Raw genomic sequence first — 14,327 nt, 5'->3', positions numbered from 1 at the left:
CAACAAGATTGGATCAAATTCTGCCTTGATGATTTATCATTTCTTCTCTGTAGGATAACTGAGGATAAAGAATCATTTAAATAGCATGGATAGTACTAACTTGTATGAATTGTATGAATATATCACAACTGATTTACCCATTCTACTATTGATGAATATTTGGGTTGTGTCCAACTTTTGGCTAAAGTGAATAGTGTTGCTGTGATCCTTAGAACATATGTATACATGTAATCAAAAACACAAGGAGGGATCACCTCACACCGGTCGGAATGGTATCATCCAAAAGACAAGAGATAAGGGTTGTCAAGGATGTGGCGAAATTGAAACTCTGTGCACTGCTGGTGGGAATGTAAGCTAGTATAGCCACTATGGAAAACAGTATGGATGTTCCTCAAAAAATGAAAAATAAAACTATCATGTGATTTAGCAATTTCACTTTTGGGTATATATCCAAGGGAAATGAAAACAGATTCCTGAAGAGATATCTGTACTTTCCTGTTCACAATAGCATTATTTACAGAAGCCAAGATATGGAAACAATCTAAGTGCCTGCAAATGGATGAATTGATAAAGAAGATGCACACACATGCACGCACAGAAATATTATATATGCACACAATTGAATATATAACACACATACACACACAATGGGATATTATTCAGCCACAAGGAAAAGGAAATCCTTTTTCCATATGGATATTCAATGGAACCAGTATTCCTTATCCCCCACTGCCCTGGAGTCATCTTTGCCATATATAAATTGGTCAATTTAGTGTGGGTGTGTTTATGGATTCTCATCTGTTTCTTTGATCTATTTGTCTATTATTTTGCAATACTGTCTTCAATTTCTGCAGTTTTACAATAAGAAATGGTAACTGATACTAAAAGTTCTTCCAGTCTATTCTTCTACAAGTTATATGATTTTTCCTGGACTTTGTATATCTATATAGATTTTAGAATCAGTTAATCAATTTCCACCAGAAAAGACAAACAAGCAAACACCCCCTCACAACCCCCTCCCACCCCCTGCCCCGCCAAGCCGTCTTCTGGGATTTTGACTGAAAATACATTAAATCTACCGATCAGTTTTGGGAGAATGGCCTTCTTACATATTATTATTTCTTCCAATTCTTGAGTATGTCATACACTTTATTTAGGTGTTTATTTCTCTCAATAAAGTTTTGTAGTTTTCAAGATACAGACTCTATATATTTTGTTAGATTTATTTCCAGATAGTTTTTGTTTTATGCTATTATAAAAGTTATTTATCTTTTAAATTTTTCTTTTACATTTTATGTTGCTGATATATAGGTGTACAATCGATTTTTGGTATATTGATCTTGCCTTTAGTGATCTTGCTAAATTAACTCATACATTTAATAATTAGTCTACATATTCTTTTGGATTTACTATATATGTAATCATATAGCTTACAAATAATGACAGTTTATTTCTTCCTATAATATTCTTATACCTTTCATTTATTTCTTCATGTTTTTCTTCAATGACTGGGACCTCCAGATACCTTTCTCCAATATTTGAGGGAAGCTTTCAATAATTCACTATTAACTATGATATTTTTAGATACTGTTCTAGAATTTCCCATCCATCCCTTGCTTATGAAAAGTTTTTTTCATTAATTCTATTTAATTTTTCTTTATCTATTAATATGATGCATGTGTTTTCTCTTTTTTTTTCCATTAATGTCAATTATATTGATTTTTTAAATTTTGAGTATAGTTGACACACAATGTTACATTAGTTTCAGATGTACAACACAGTGATCCCACAACTCTGTGTATTATGCTATGCCCACCACAAGTGTAGCTACCGTCTGTCACCATACAGCTATTATAATATCATTGACTATATTCCCTATCTGTGCCTTTTATTCCCATGATTTATTCATTCCATAACTGGAAGCCTGTATCTTCCACTCTCCTTTATTCATTTCACACATCTCCCAACTCTCTTTTCCCTCTGGTAACCATCAGTTTGTTCTCTGTATTTATAGGTCTGATTCTTTGATTAATTTTTTTAATATTCCACATAATAGTGAAATAATGTGTTATTTTCTTTACTTAATGTATTTCACTTAGCATAATACCTTCTAGGTTCATCCATGTTGTCACAAGTGGCAAGATCTCTTCTTTTGTTATGGCTACTGTGTTCTGAGTACAGAATTCTGAGATTGAGCTCTGTGTTGGGCTCTGCACTGGGTGTAAGGCCTGCATAAGATTCTCTCTCTCCTGCTTCCTCTGCCTCTCCTTCTCTAAAAAAAAAGAAAAGAAAAGAAATTCAAAATTCCTATCAAAACCATAATGAGATATCACTTTCTACCTATCAGAATACTAAAATCAAAAAGGCAGGAAATGACAAGTTGTTGGCAGGGATGTGGACAAAAAAGGGTACTCATGCACTGTTGATGGGAATGAAAAGTGGTGCAGCCACTGTGGAAAACAGTATGGAGGTTCCTCAAAAAAATTAAAAATAGAAATACCACATGATCCAATAATTCCACTACTAGGTATTTACCCAAAGAAAACAAAACACTAATTCAAAAAGATATATGCACCCCAATGTTTATTGCAGCATTATTTACAAAAACCAAGATAGGAAAGCAACATAAGTGTCCATCAATATATTGATTCATTTTTTGATTGCTAAAACATCATTATAATTCACTGGAATAAAATGGACCCATCCTACTATATTGCACTGCTTGATGAAGGATTTTTAAAATCTGCATCATTGGGATCCCTGGGTGGTGCAGGGGTTTAGCGCCTGCCTTTGGCCAGGGCGCGATTTTAGAGACCCGGGATCGAATCCCACGTCGGGCTGCCGGTGCATGGAGCCTGCTTCTCCCTCTGCCTGTGTCTCTGCCTCTCTCTCTCTGTGTGTGACTATCATAAATAAAAATTTTAAAAAAACTTAAAAAAAATCTGTATCATTAAAGAGATTTTGTATGACTTTAATTTTTGTAGTATCTTCAGATTTTGGTATCAAGGTTATGTAGACTTCATAAAGTGCCTAAGAAATGTCTTTTTACTGCTTAATGTCTTTTTACTGTTGTTGTTTTAATCTTCTAGAAGTGTGTGTGCAGAATTTGTATCATTTCTTTATAAATATTTGAGAGAATTCACTGGTGAATTCAACTTGACACGATGTTTGTGTAAATTTTTAAATAATGGGTTCAATTCTTCAAATATATATAGAATTATTCAATATTCTATTTATTCTCCTGATAACTTTGACAAATTTTGTTTTTCAAGGTATTTATCTCTTTTATCTGAATTGTCAAACACATTCATATAAAGTCATTAAAAATATCTATTATTAATTTTTTAAAATATTAGTAGGTCCTAATGTGATGTCTCCATCTCTGTTCCTGATATTGGTAAGTTGATGTTCTCTCTTTTTTAACTCGCTCAGGCCTGCCAGGAGTTCTCAATTTTATTATTCAAAAGCAAATAACTTCACATTTTGTTGAATTTCACTGCTCTGTATTTCCTTTCTATTCCTTTCTAATTCATTTATTTCTATGTTTATCTTTATTATTTCCTTCAATCTACTTTTTTGCCTTTAATGTGCTGTTACTTTTCTAGCTTCTTGAGGTGGAAACTTCGATACCAATTATTACTCTTTTCTCTTTTTTAATATAAGATTTTAAAGCTATAAATTGTCCCTAGGGAACTTTCCTATAGCTACATTCCAAAAGTTTTCATATGTTTTACTATTATTTAATTCATAAGCCTTTCTAATTCCATTATGATTTTTGTCCTCCAATTGTGCATTATTGAAAATACATTGCTTATTTTCCAAAAGATGGAGATCTTCTAGTTATCTATATTATTATTTTATAGTTTAATTCAACAGTGGCCTGGAGCCTATACTCCATATTATTCAATCATTTGAAAATTTTATTTTTATGAATATTTTATATTTTTATGGAACTTGTTAAGATTAGTTTTGGGTACATTATCCAAAATTTAAAGATAATGCATATTCTATCATAATTAATTATACATATGGTTCAATTTATACCAGTAAGTTGTTGTGTTGTTCATTTCTATAGTCTTATAATTTTTTTCTATTCTATCAGCTATGAATATTAATGAATTAAACTCTCACATGCTTTGCTTACTTCTCCTTTTTACATGTCAATTTTTGCTTAGCTTGCTTGCTTTCCTTCCTTCCTTCCATCCCTTCATCCAACCATCTATATCTATGGTAACATATATATGTTACTGAACTTATACAAATTTACAATTGTATATTTTGTTGTTGGTTTAACCTTTTAACAGTATGAAATATTTTTTGTAGGAATCTTTTAGGCTTAAAATCTAGTTTGTCTTATTATTTTATTTTATTTTATTTATTAATGAGAGGGAGAGAGAGAGAGAGCAGCAGAGGGAGAAGCAGGCTCCATGCAGGGAGCCTGACGTGGGACTCAATCCCAGGTCTCCAGGATCAGGCCCTGGGCTGAAGACGGCACTAAGCCTCTGAGCCACCCAGGCTGCCCTAGTTTGTCTTATTTTAATGTATTTCTTAGCTTTCCTTTGAATAATGTTATGATACATCTTTTCAAATCCTTTTTCTGTCACTCTGTCCTTATATTTACAGTATACTTTTAATGAGCAACATAGTTGAATTTTATTTTTTGATCTTTTGGTCAGAATATTTAATCCTTTTATATTTAGTATAATTATTGATAGGGGTTGATAGGTACTATCTTACCATTAGTTGTCTAACCCATCTGTTTTATAATTTTATGTCCATTTTTACCCTCTTTACGATCAATTATTTTTTACTATTCTACTTCCCCACTATTTCTTTTTTATGATTGCCATAGTTATTAAAATATGCATTCTTGACTATAAATTATTACTTTTCCACTGCTGAGACAATGCAAGGATCTTGCAATGGTTTGTCTCAATTCATTCCACTCTCCCTTTTTGTGTTATTATTTGTGCTCAGCTTTATTAAGGTATGATTGACAAATAAAATTTCAAGATATTAGTGTGTAACAATATGATTTGATATAACTACATATTGTAAAAGAATTATCCTCACTGAATTAATTATTCTTATTATGCATTTAATTGTATGTATATTGTACAGAACTTAAGACAATAGTATTATTATACAATATCAATATTCATTTATATTTACTCATATATTTAGCTTTTCCTTTCTTAATTATTTTTCCCTTCTGAGATTATTTTCCTTCTGTCTGAAGACCTCTGTTTAGGTTTTGATGTTTGTTTGAGTTTAACTCTCTTAGCAACAGTTCTCTCCATTTATATTTGTTTGAAACCCTGTATTCATCTTAGTTTTTGAAAGGTATTTTCTCTGGAGATAGGATTCCTTTCTAGCACTTGGGATATCATTTCATTGTCTTCTGATTTTATTCTTTTATTGTTTCTTTTAAGAATGCACTATCATTCTTGTTGCTCATTCAAGGCAATGTTTCTATTACCTTGACTGTTTTTATAGTTTTATTTTTGTTTTAGATTTAATCAGTTTTACTATTGTGTGGCTGAGTGTGAGGTGTGGATTGGGTTGTATATAGCCTACTCAGGTTTGGAAGAACTTCTGAACTGGATATAGTGTATGTCTTCCTCACTTCTCCAAAAATTTTGGCCATTATGTATTTAAATAATTCTGCTTCCCTGTTCTCTCTCTGATATTTTTATGAAACCCAAGTACATGCACATTAAATATTTTCACTGTGTCATACATTTCTCTTATGCTTTGCTGGATTTCCATTTTTTTCTGTGCTTCAATTGCATTATTTCATTAACTCATTTTGCAGTTTGTTATCCTCCATGCCACTATGTCTAATTGCCTACTGACCCCTCTTTAAAGTTCTTAATTTGCTATTTTATATTTGGGGTCTAAAATTTACATTTATTTTTAGACATTTTACATTAATTTTACATATTGTAATTTGTTGGTGAAATTCCCAGTATTTTCACCTATTTTCCTCACCTTTTCCTCTACTTATTTTAATATATTAACCATATTTACTTAAAAGTTCTTGCCTGGTAATTTCTCCTATATTTATCATGTTATTATCTTTATTTTTTTACAGTTTTTTTAAAAATTCAAGTATCCTTGTCTTTTTGAATGTCTAGTAATTTATAATTGAATGCCACCATATGATATCATCATCTGTGCACCTTCAGAAATTGGCAAGTATCCTGTGGGGAAAACTTGCCATGTGCAAAGGTCAGTTTTCTACCCGTTCCTTCTCAGTAGGATCTTAGCCCCATGGGTCTGAAATTTCATCTTTATTATACTGGAAGCCTGCCAAAAGCTCTCCTGTTTTTTCTGTTCCTAATTTCATTCTGTACAAGGGAAGTCTGGATTTTCATATCCTTTTGTTGAGCCCAGCACTGGCAAAACTCTCAGAAAAAAAAAAAATTATCATTAGTCTATGAGCTTATGGCTTTTAACTTTCCCTCTGTCCAAAATCTTGTGTCTTCCTAGTCCTGTTTCTGCAGTACCCCAGTACATTTAAACATGTGTATTTTAAAAAGATTAATAGACTTTATCTTTAGAGCAATTTTAGGTTTACAGAAAAATTGGGCAGAGTATGCACAGAGGTCATATGTATATTTTAATCTCCTTTTATTGTTCTCAACAGGTCAACTGCAAGATACTCTATCATACCAACAAGTGGATATATCTCTTAAGCAGTACTTCTTAAAAGGATCAATATACTAATAAAGGAACATTAACGTGATATCTACTCATAAGGTCTCCAAGTTGTAAATAATATATTTATATATTTAAATAAAAAGACTGAAAAAATATTTTGAGAAAATAGAAAAAGAGACTTTATTATATCAGAAGCTCATAGAAGTTGATACTGGAATCATAACTCAGTAACTAAATGGACAAAGTTTATAGAAGTTTTAATGTGAAGGTACGTTTAGTTGATAAACACTTAAGAATTTGCTAAACTGACTAATTTATCAAAAAATACAAATGAAAATAAGTGTTTTTGACCATTAAATCAGTTCAAATAACTGCTAGGTATGACTTCCTAGGTATTAGACCTTAATCCTTAATGTTAGCTGTTAGCTGGGTTTTGCTTTAAACTGAAAAATGATGGGGACACCTGGGTGGCTCAGTTGGTTAAGCGTCGGACTCTTGATTTTGGCTCAGGTCATGATCTCAGGGCTGTGAGACTGAGCCCTGCTTCAGGCTATGTTCTGAACATGGAACCTACTTAAGATTTTTTCTCTTTCCTTCCCTTTCCCTCACCCCTGACCTCTTTCTCCCTCTTTAAAAGAACCAAACCAAAACAAGCAACCTTAAAAATGATGTCATTAAATCCTGGTGTGACCATTGACCTTACCACAAGAATTAACACCATTCTAAAATTCCTGCTGCTTTGCTCCACTCCACAAATTTACACTTAGAAATTATTCTCTCAGACCAAATCAAGCCTGAATCTCTCATATCTTTTTCAACCATCATTTGGTTTGCTCACCACCCTCCTTGGTATTCACGCTATTATCAGAAGAATCCCCTTATACTTCCCCTTCCCATTCCTGTCTTCCTTTTCTATGCCAAATTCCTATTATTCCTAATATTAAAGTATATGTGGGCTATAATGATATCCATCATTTATGTGGTAGTGGTAAATTGGCAATTTTATTTTATTTTATTTTATTTTATTTTTTATTTTTTAAATTGGCAATTTTAAACATCATTAGTGTCAGAGCAAGCTATTAGGCTATGCTAGAAAAGCAGAAAAATATAATGAAAACAACTAAATGTTCAAAAATAAGAAAGTGGTTAGGGAAATTATCAATTTGTATATTTTTATACAATCACACTTTAGTGCACATAGTATTTTTAATGGCTTACAAAAAATATTTGGAACATCATTGGTAAAATAGATACATAGAAAAAGTGAAGAAAACCTTAAATGTTTAGAGAAAATACAATCAGGGATAAGACTAATCCAAACATTCATGGGTTTTATAGGGTTTTGGAGAAAAACTGGCTTCTGCTCTTCAAGCTTCCTATCAGGCAAAAAGGAGAGTTGATTATGATACAAGTGTCTGAAAGATTAAGACAAACAACAAACAAACAAAACAGCTAGTTAGAAGCAATGTGGTTTGTCCTGAGACTCAAGAGAAATCTCTGCCTCCCACCTACATGAAATAATTTTTTTTATGAAATAATTTTTAAAAATATTTTGACCAGTAAACTGCTTCTTCAAAAAAGTCTTACAAAGTCCCAGTATTTAAAACAATAAACTAGATTAAATGGACCAGCTCAGATATAAAAAACTTGATAAAATTTTGTTGGCAAAGAAAAGTCAGGAAGAACAAAAAGGAAAGAACATCACCTTCCAAACCTTCCAAGTGAGGCCGACTAGGAGAGACACCTGCTCAATCATTTACATCATGAGACTGAGCAAACCACTAACCTCTTTGAATCTCAGTTTCCTTAGCTTTGAAATGTAGTTAATCCTTCCTTAAAGGATTATAAAGTTTAAATAAAATGAGAAAAAGTATGTAAAACACCTGGTACATAGAATGTCCTACAAAAATAATGATTTCCTTCCTTCTTCTCTGCTTTTGGTGATTCACATTTTCAACATCTTCCTATATTGATTTTGTTATCATAATAGATTTATATACTAATTACATTATAGAGAAGGGCTTTTTGTGGATGTGTGGGCCAGGGCCCATTACCTAATTAAAATTAAGTTTCTGGTACTTGTGTCAGGTGCCCTGCTATGCACTGTACTAAGTGATGATATGAGGATACATTTTTTTTTAAGATTTTATGTTTTTAAAATAAACACCCAAGGTGGGGCTCAAATTCACATCCCTGAGATCAAGAGGGGCATGCTCTACCAACTGAGTTAGCCTAACACTCTGATATATGTTTATATTTACCAATCTCCCTTTATTATCTGTGGTTACGGTCTCTCTTTTATGCATAATGTAAAGGACATGCATCGTTTTTTATTGACTTGCATTTTCTGTAGTTTATCTCTTTTAATGATCTTTTGAAGAGCCTGCATTTACATTTATCAGTTTTTTTCTCATTTATAAATTATTAATCTACCATTTTATTAATTCTTTTATGCTTTTCTTATACTCAATTTAAAGAATTATTTCTAGCTCTTCCACGTGAATGATTAACTCATATATTTTCATTCTTTCTTGTTTAATATAAAATCATCATATTTCAGCATTAAATTTTCTTCTGAGTATAATTTGGCAGGACCCCACCAGTTTTAAACCTTCTGTAATTATAGTTATGATGTCATCTTTTATCTGAGTGAAAGTAATTTTTCCTCTTAGAGTGGCCAAAGCTGGTAGTCATTCCAGCATCCCAAAATCTGTTATTCCCTTCTTATACAGTAGCATAATATTTAGTTGAGCACATGGTCACTAACCTGAAGATTACTACTTCTTAATCACTATTGTGGCTGGGTGTTGCCATGTTATTTAGTTCCAACAGGGGTTGTCACAAAATGGTGAACTGATGCATACTTTTATTCTGAAAATGAGTGTGCCTTTTTCTCCATGCCTGGAATACAAATACAAAGGAGAGAGGAGCTGGTACAGTGTAGAAGCCACAGGTTGAGGTGTGTAGAAAAAAACAAATAGAAGATACCTGGGTCCTGGATACCAAGGAGCTGCCTTATCTACCCTGATGGCTTATGACAAAATTGTGAGAGACAAAAACAAAAAAACCCAACTTCTATTTCATTCAAGAATTGCTATTTTGAGACTCTGCATCAATGGATGTAATTATAACTAATACAATTAATAATTTTTGTATATTTGCATCATTAATAAAGAATAAAGAATGCACAATTTCTGACTGGAATGTGTTGAGATATTTTTGGCCACCTACTAAATGATCAAGTTTTGTAAATCCTGTATTTTGTTAGTTTTGTAAATATCTTGTATTTTACTTTTCAAAAAATATATGACTATGTATGTATAAATTTTGTATATATTTCTATATTATTCAATCTACCTCATTAATCATGTTACCAGTTCCCATATTATGCATTTTAAATACTAATAGTTTCGCTTCAAAATAAAAAGTTTAATGGTCCCTATATGTCCTGCTTCCTGTCTTTATTGTATAGGTAAATAACATAGATTCTGGACCAAGTTATTTGAATCTCAGCTCCTCCAGTTTATAGGCAGGCTGTGTGAATTTGGGCAAGTTATTTAATTTCGCTTTTCTTCAGTTTCCATGTCAGTAAAATAGGGAAAATAATAGTACTTAATCTCATAGGATTTTTATAAGGATTGTAAGATGAATATATTTTGAACACTTTGACAGTGCCTAACAGAGAGTATGCATTTTTAAAAACAACTAGATATTTGATATATTGCATATAAAAGGCTTTGAGAAGTAATAAAGTAATGGAGTCTGCTTAGTATTGCTTATTCTAGCATTATGCAAACTTGACTGTGGAATACTTTGGTTATAGCCAGAGGAAGAACATGTGTTTCATGGAATACTGGTTTTGGAAATACTGAACTAGATTATTCAGATCCACTGAATATTGCAAATTCTTCATTTTACCATGGGGTACATGAATGCAATTTGAAAGGTCTGTAAACCTCTTGAAATTGATATGAGCTTTAGGTATAAATGAATTTACACATATTTCTATGAAGCAGATCCACAGAGTTAATCTTATTCTCAAATTCTCCATCTGCATTTTATGTTTAATTGAAATATCAGATTAGAAATAGTATAAGTCACTTTCTACTGTTTTATTGTTCTTCTCTTTCTTGTTCACTGTTTTGGGTTTATCTTTACATTTTTGTTAAGCCTTTTTCTTGTCTTTTTGTGTTTTTAACAAAATTCTTATTTATTTTGCAGAACATGTTTAAAAAGTCTTTTTTTGTTGTTGAAGCACAGTTGACATACAATGTCATATTAGTTTCAGGTGTACAACATAGTGATTTGACATTCGTATGTATTATAAAATTATCACCGTGATGTCTTATTACCATTTGTCATCATACAAAATTATTACAATATTACTGGATATATTCCCTATGCTGTACTTTACATTCCTGTTACTTATGTATTTTATTTATTTATTTTTTTTGTTTTACCTTATAAAAAGTTAGATGCCTTATTTTCCCTCTTATTCAGAATATGAAAATGCTGGTGGCTTAGCAGTTTGCAACCATGTTGAATCTGGTAATCTTTTTTTCCCTGAATTTTTATTTAAATTCTAACATCTAAATATTAATATACAGCACAATGTTGGTTTCAGGAGTAGAATTTAGTGATTCATCACTTCATTGTTAAGCTTTTTTGGAAGATTCATGGATCTTTATTTTTTTAAATATAATTTTTAATGTCTTTATAATTTTATTTCTTTAGCATTTCATCTGAACGTTCTCTCTCTAAATGACCTTCTCTTGTTTTATAAAAAGCAATGATTCTTCCATAATTTTATTGAATGCTGTTTTCTAATATTTCCTTTTGGGTTCTGCAGCAAATCTTTTTTTTTTTTTTTAAATAGGCTCCACGCTGGGTGTGGAGCTCAATGCAGGCCTTGAACTCACAACCCTGAGACTGAGACCTGAGCTGAGATCGAGTTGGATGCTTAACAGACTGAGCCACCCTGGTGTCCCAGAAACAAAGCCTTTATACCAGAGTATCCAGATGCTGTTTCCTTTCTACCTTTTGAACAGTTATACATTCAGGTTTGGTCATTATTTTATTTGTTTTTCTCATTCTTACAGAAGATAATACCTAGCCCCACTTCAAATGAGTCAGTTTAGATGGTGAGTAAACTTTCTTGTTCCAGCATGTTTTCCGATAGTGATTTTGAAGAACTTTTTGAGACGTAAAGCTGATGGGGAGGAAATATCATGTATTTCCCATACATTTCACAATTTTTAGCAGATTTTGCCAATTCCTCCTTTGAGAGAAAATCTTTTTAATACCCACAATTGTTATTCTAATACTTTACATGAATGCAAATATCTTTGCATAAAATGTAATCAAAATAACTCACTTTAGTAGGTTGGCATTACTATGATATATGTACTGGACAACATTAAAAGTAATAAGTGTTTATCGGGTATATCATTTGCAAGTATCTTTTCCCATTCAGTAGGCTGTCATTTTGTTGATGGTTTCCTTTGCTGTGCAAAAGCTTTTTTACCTTGATGTAGTTCCAATAATTTATATTTGCTTTTGTTTCCCTTGCCTTAGGAGATCTACTTAGGAAACTGTTGCTACGGCCAAAGTCTGAGACATTACAGCCTGTGCTCTCTTCTAGGATATTTATGGTTTCGGGTCTCATGTTTAAATCTTGAATCCATTTTGAGGTATTTTGTGTATGGTGCTGAGAAAGTGGTCCAGTTTCATTCTTTTGCAAGTGGCTGTCCAGTTTTTCCAGCGCCATGTATTGAAGAGACTGTCTTTTCCCCATTGTATCTGCTTGCCTCCTTTGTCATAGACTAATTGCCACATCAGTATGGGTTTATTTCTGGGATTTACAGTTTATTCCATTGACCTGTGTGTCTATTTTTGTGCCTGTATATATATGTATAATATATATATTATATATACACAATAATACATAATTATTATATACAATAATATATATAATATATACAGGCACAAATATATATATAATATATAATAATATATATTTCTACAGCTTTGAGGAGTATATGTTAAAATCTGGGATTGTGACACTTCCAGCTTTGTTCTTTTCTCAGGATTGCTTTGGCTATCTAGGGTCTTCTGTGGTTATATGCAAGTTTAGTATTGTTTGTTCTGTTTCTGTGAAAGGTGCTATTAGTATTTTGATAGGGACTGGACTGATTCTGTATATTGCTTTAGATGGTATGGACATTTTGATAATATTAATACGTCTAATCCATGAGCATAGAATATATTTCCACTTGTCTGTGTCATGTTCAATTTCTTTCATGAGGGGTTAGTGTGCAAAATATGTATAAAAAAACTTACACACACACAAAAAAAAACTTACACAACTCAACACCAAACAAACAAAAACCACAATCCGATTTAAAAAATAGGAAGAGGAACTGAATAGACATTTTTCCAAAGAAGACGTACAAATGGCCAACAGATACATGACAAAATGCTCAAGATCACTAACCATCAGGTAAATGCAAATCAAAACTATGATGAGATATTATCTTACACCAGTCAGAATGGCTAAAATCAAAATGACAGGAAATAACAAGTGTTGGGGAGGATGTTGAGGAAAAGGAACTGTTGCACTGCTGGCGTGAATGAAAATTGGTACAGCCTCTGCATATAACAGGACAGAGTTTCCTTGAGAAATTGAAAAGAGAATTACCATATGATCCAATAGTTCCACTACCGGGTATTACCCAAAAAAACCAAAAACACTATTTGAAAAGAGATGTGCACCCAAATATTTATTGCAGCATTATCTACAATAGCCTAATTATGGAAGCAACTTAAGTGTTCATCAGTAGACAAATGGATAAAGAAAATTCAGAACACACACACACACACACACACACGAATATTACATAGCCACAAAAAACATAAGATTGTGCCATTTGAGACAACATAGAAGGAACTAGAGGATATTATGCTAAATGAAATAAGTCAGACTGAGAAAGACAAATACCATATAATTCTACTCAAAAGTGGAATCTAAACAATAGCAATAACAAAACAAATAAAAAGTAGAATGAGAGCTATAAATATAGAGAATAAACTCATGGTTGCCAGGTTTTGAGGATGGTGAGGATTCAGCAAAATGGGTGAAGGAGAGAGGGAGACATAGGCTTCTAGTTATGCAATGAATAAGTCACAGGGATAAAAGGCACAGCATAAGAAATATGGTCAATGATATTGTAATAACCACGTAATGAGACAAATGATAGCTGCACTTGCAGTGAATATATAGCATAAAGTATAATCTCACAAAATCCCTAAGTTGTACGTCTGAAACTAATGTAATATTGTGTGTCAACTGTACTCAAAACCAATCATTCAATCAGTAGACTTTGAGTAAAGCAAATTATCCTCCCTAGTGTAGGTGGGCTCCACCCAATCAGTTGAAGGTCTTATGAGAAAAAGACTGAGGTTCCCTAAAGAGGAAAAATTCTGACTCAGGTTGGGTCTCCATCTTGCATGGCTTGCCCTGCAGATTTTGAATTTGCCAGCTACCACAATCTTGTGTGCCAACTTCTTTAAATAAATTTCTATTTATTCATATACAATAAAATAAAATAAAATTCAGTTATTTGAAAAAAATAAAAATAGATAAAATTTTAGACAATATTCCTCAT

General features: G+C 32.1%; 1 long non-coding RNA gene across 1 annotated transcript; it reads left to right on the top strand.

Moving 5' to 3' along the window:
* The first annotated feature begins 3,868 nt into the window (after positions 1–3,868).
* Positions 3,869–12,164, top strand: LOC140638020 (uncharacterized). Its single transcript, XR_012035143.1, has 3 exons — positions 3,869–6,231; positions 6,650–6,931; positions 11,540–12,164. It is a non-coding gene; the product is annotated as an uncharacterized lncRNA (long non-coding RNA).
* Positions 12,165–14,327: the final 2,163 nt, after the last annotated feature.

This window comes from Canis lupus, chromosome 8 (assembly GCF_048164855.1).
Source record: "Canis lupus baileyi chromosome 8, mCanLup2.hap1, whole genome shotgun sequence".
Lineage (NCBI taxonomy): Eukaryota > Metazoa > Chordata > Mammalia > Carnivora > Canidae > Canis > Canis lupus.
Note: the sequence above shows the minus strand (reverse complement) of the source record. Positions and strands in the feature narration are given on the sequence as shown.